At 38.4% G+C, this 4958-nt stretch overlaps 1 protein-coding gene across 1 annotated transcript in view; it reads right to left on the reverse strand.

The window, feature by feature from the left end:
- LOC108800204 (ubiquinol-cytochrome-c reductase complex assembly factor 1-like) overlaps nucleotides 1-4958 on the reverse strand; it is a 57883-nt gene that overhangs the window by 37268 nt on the left and 15657 nt on the right. The gene's annotated exons all lie outside the window — the stretch shown is intronic.

The raw sequence follows: 4958 nt of genomic DNA on the forward strand, positions 1-4958 counted from the left end.
CCCCCTTTCTTGGGTAACAATACTCACTTACACCTCTCCCTCTCCTCATCTCAATTTCATAAAATGGGAGTTGTTTTGTAGTGCACAAAAGATATCTGGGAAGGCTGATAACATTGTTTGGGATTTCAACTTAGTGTATAAAGGATAAAAGGTTACTAGCAGAAGCAACAGGAATTTCTAGATACTTGTAAAATGAAAATGTACTTAGCTTGAGGGGAAAAAAAAAGTTTGTTGTACTTGTTAAAATCTTTTTCTTGAAGTCCATTGAAGGACACAGCCTCTCAATAGACAAAAAAAAAAAAGGAGGATTTTACAGCAAGTACTAAAATCTTATTTTCTTTATCTTTCATTGAGCGGTATAATAATTTTTTGGCATATGGTCATCTAAAAAGCAGTCCAACTGAGAAGTAGGCAACAGCCACCCAGAAATACAATAGATGTGAAAAATATCTGAAGAAATTGATGCCTGAACAAGGCTAGATGAAAAAAAGGGGTGCAAATATGAAAATTGCTATCAATAAAAAAAAAGGCACCAAGAAGCTGGGCAGGGTAGGTAGCCCTACTCTGGAACTGCCAATCTGGAAGAATTATGGAGCTCAACAATAATGGAGAGCAACCACCATATGAAAAAACAGGTAGAAAAAAAAAAACAGACCAATAGCAAAAATGATCAACAAAACAATAATTTTTGCAAAGTAAAGGCTGAAGCCTTTACTTTGCAAAGTCCCGTGACCTCAATGAAAGGAAACATAGTATCAAAAGACCAACCAGTGAATAGCGGGGGGTCCTTTGACTTCAGGGAAAGGAAGATCCATGATATAATAGTACTCTCAATAGTACTTTAAAAAGAGAGACAGGGAAGGAAAGCTTTGATGTAAAACAAAAAGGGCAGAGTACCAAGTCTCTTTTAAGAAAGAGGTGGAAGATCCACACACCTATATACGTATATAAAAGAAAAGGCTAAGTGAGGTTATAGCAGGGGTGGCAAACTCAAATTCATCGAGGGCCGCATCAGCAGTATGGTTACCCTCAAAGGGCCTGTTGTATAGGACTTGTACGGCTCTCACGGGGGACCCGAACGTCCCGGATCGCCTCTGTAGTCCGGCCGGTCACAATCAGGCAGCGGCACTGACCTCTAAACAGGCAGATTAGACGGTCGCTTGCAGGGGCCTCCCGGGGTCCTAGCGAGGAGGAAGCAGCCGTCTAACCTATCTGTTTATTGGCTGCCGCTGCCTAATTGTGACTGGCGCGGATCGCATACCAAGGCGATCCGGATATTGTAATGCAATAGATGTATGGGGACATCAGAACGAAAAGGATGAGAAGGAGATCATCAAACTCACACCAATAAGTTATAAATAAAGTGTGAAAGTCACAATAAAACCTGTGTGATTACAAATTGGATAATCAGTTTGCTATGGGAGAGAAAGGTGTTTTTTCTTCTAACAAAAAGTCCCATAAGAATCTCCACCTCAGGGAACTCTGCTGTTAACAGAGTGCTGTGTCTGTTGACCTTCTAGGGAAGAACAGATGTAATAAGATGGATGTTTCCAAGACGTTGTAAGGCAAAATAGAACTGAGGCACAGTATGAAAAGGGGGTATGTTCATGGAGTTCCTATCAATCCTATAATCCCAAAAAGGCGGTGAAGTGGTTAGTACCTGAATTCCTCAAAAAATTAGAAAAGATAATTCAGTATAACAGGAACTGCCGGAATAACAGAGACAGAAAATGTTTTGTGAGAATCTAATAAGCATGCCATGATAGGGTAGCTAGGAAGACAAGGAGCACCAATGTGGACATAATAGTGAATTCTGCAGTCCTGATATCTTTGAGCAGCTGCCTATAAACAGTTCCATATTTAGGGAAAAACACCAATACACTCAAGTGTAATAAATGTGTGAGTAAGGAAAAAGGAGGGTAGAATACCCCTACATAGGCTCCAGGAAACACAGGAGGAGATTTCCTAGGGTGTACTGAGCCTAAATAATTGATTATGTACAGTGCGGTACAGAAAATATAGAAAACGCAAATTAACCAGATACCTGGGTATAGGGTCTAAAGAAGAAGCTACAGGTTAAAGCTTGAGCATTTAAACTGAAAAGGAAGAAACTTTTACCTGGAATTGCACTGAAAATTAATGTCATCACAACACACAGTCAGAGTATATACATCTGTGCCTTGTTTTGCAGTGTTTGCCCCTACTGTACACGTAAAACCTTTTACCTAGTTGCTGAACCTTAAAGAGCAATCTTTTGTTTTTCTTTTCTTTCAAATTCAATTTAATTTCTTTTGCTTAATTTATTGAATGTACTGTGAGTTCCATGCCAGCAAACCCCTTGGTTATTATTTCTGTACCTTTGTGGTGCATTCTGGACCTCTATACTAGTCTTCCTTCTAACTTTGCTTACTCCTCCTAGCAAAGCCACTTTAGGTCTGCTAGTAGCCATAAGGGAACCAGAGATAACCAAATGCTGCTAGGGATAGGAGATTAAAGCAAGCCTTTTGCTTTGCCTTTAACAGGCAAAGTGGTTTACCACTCAGCCTCTCTACTGCTACCATCCTGTTTCATATTATGGGAATGAACAAGAAAGAAGTGTCAGAAAATGATGGAGAGAAGGTAAAAATACCAGTTTCTGAAATAATACAACCTTAATTCCCAAAAACTTGGGACACTGTGTCAAATCTTATAAACCCAGATTTTACTCACAATAGAAAATTGAAAATATACTGAATGTTTAACTTGAGAAAAATGTACCATTTTTTTTTATTGTTTATGAACATAAGACAGCTCGGGATCAGTAAGAGAAATAGCTGTGAACATTATTCAAGTAGGAGCATACAACCATACATATTTTTTCAGAAAAAAATAAATAAATAGTTATTTTAAAATTGATGGCAGCAACACGTCTCAAAAAAGTTGGGACAGGGCCATGTTTACCACATTGTAGCCTTCCCTCTTCTTGTAACAACACTCTGTAAAGGTCTGGGAACTGAGGAAACCATTTGCTGAAGTTTTGGGAGAGGAATGTTGTCCCATTCTTGCCTTATATAGGACATTTCCTACTCAACAGTCCTGGATCTTCTTTTGTCATATTTTTTGCTTCGAGATGCGCCAAATATTTTCAATTGGTGAAAGGTCCGGACTGCAGGCAGGCCAGTTAAGCACCCAGACTCTTCTACTATGAAGCCATGGACCTAATTCGGTTCAGCGTTGTCCTGCTGAAATATGTAAGGTCTTCACTAAAAAAATACATTGTCTGGATGGGAGCATATGCTGCTAAAAAACCTGGAAATATCTTTCAGCATTGATGGTGCCATTCCAGATGTGCAAGCTGTACATTCCATACGCATTAATGCACCCACATATACCATTAGAGATGCAGGCTTTTGAACTGAGAGCTGATAACAAGCCAGAAGGTCCCTCCTGTTTAGTCCAGAGAACAATAAGAATGTCAAATCTCGAATTGTCTGACCACAGAACAGTTTTCCACTTTGCGACAGACCATTTTAAATGAGCTTTGTGCCAGAGAAGATGGCGGCATTCCTGGATCATTTTCAGATATGGCTTCTTCTTTGAATGATAGAGCTTTAACTTACATTTTTGGATAGCAAGGCAAACTGTGTTCACAGACAGTGAGTTTTGGAAGTATTTCTGAGCCTATTTAGTGATGTCCATCACAGAATCATGCCAGTTTTTAATGCAGTGCCGTTTGTGGGCCCCAAGATTATGGGCATCCAGTATTGTGTTTCAGTTTTGTTCCTTGTGCACAGAGATTTCTCCAGATTCTCAGATTATTTCAATGATATTATGCACTGTAGATGAGGATATATTTAAAGTCTTTGCAATTTTACATTGAGGAACATTATTCTGAAATTATTCGACCATTTTTAGACACAAATTGGTGAACCTCTGCCCATCTTTACTTCTCAGACACTCTGACTCACTAAGATGCTCTTTTTATAGCCAATCATCTTACTGGCCAGTTGCCAATTTACTTAATTAGTTGCAAAATGTTCTCCCAGCTCTTCCTTGTTAGTACCACTTACTTAGCCAGCTATTTGTTGACCTGTCCCAACTTTTTTTGAGACGTGTTGCTGCCATCAATTCCAAAGTTACCTTATTTTTTTCCTAAAATGGTACATTTTCTTAGTTTAAACATTAGATATGTTTTCTATTTTCTATTGTGAATAAAATATGGGTTTATGAGATTTGCAAATCATTGCATTCTGTTTTTATGTAGATTTTACACAGTGTCTCAACGTTTTTGGAATTGGGGTACCTCCATCTTATATAAATGTGTAGGGTGGATGTCCTAGAATTGATATGGAAATCCAAAATCTGAGGAAAGAGTCAGGCCAACTGTTTCTACAGAAAGAGGTAGCTAAACCTCTCTTGAAGCAAATCAGTAAATGTCATTACTAACATAGGACTGATGCAAAAGATATTTTGACAGTGTCAAATTCTCTTTAAGTTTATGTGCACTCCCTACTACTCCTAACTAACAAGTCTTCATTCTAGCCTTGGTAAGGTAACTACAGAGAGATCCTTGCACACTGTGGCACACCATGCATGTACTTGTCAGTGTTAAGACGTATTATGCAAATTCGGACACGGTCAAAGGAAAGTTCCTCCAAAGGGTCTAAAGGTAGCAAAATACACAACAAGTGTGATTCAATGCACCCAAAATGGCAACGTCCAGACCAAACATTTTCATTAAATCACTTAACCTTTATTTAAAAGGAGTTAAAATGTCAGCATTTAGAGTATGCCAGATGCCACAAAACCACAAAGAACAGATGTCCTACACAGCATACACACTGCAGACTTCATTAAGCAATACTCGTTTAAATGACGTGCATCAAACTGTCTCATCCTACTTATTCAAATAAAAATAGTCACATGTACAGGCTTTATAAAAATAATTTTCTCTCCATTATTTTAATATATATATATAT

This window comes from Nanorana parkeri, unplaced genomic scaffold (genome assembly GCF_000935625.1).
Source record: "Nanorana parkeri isolate BGI_ZX_2015 unplaced genomic scaffold, ASM93562v1 scaffold1955, whole genome shotgun sequence".
In the NCBI taxonomy this organism is placed as follows: domain Eukaryota; kingdom Metazoa; phylum Chordata; class Amphibia; order Anura; family Dicroglossidae; genus Nanorana; species Nanorana parkeri.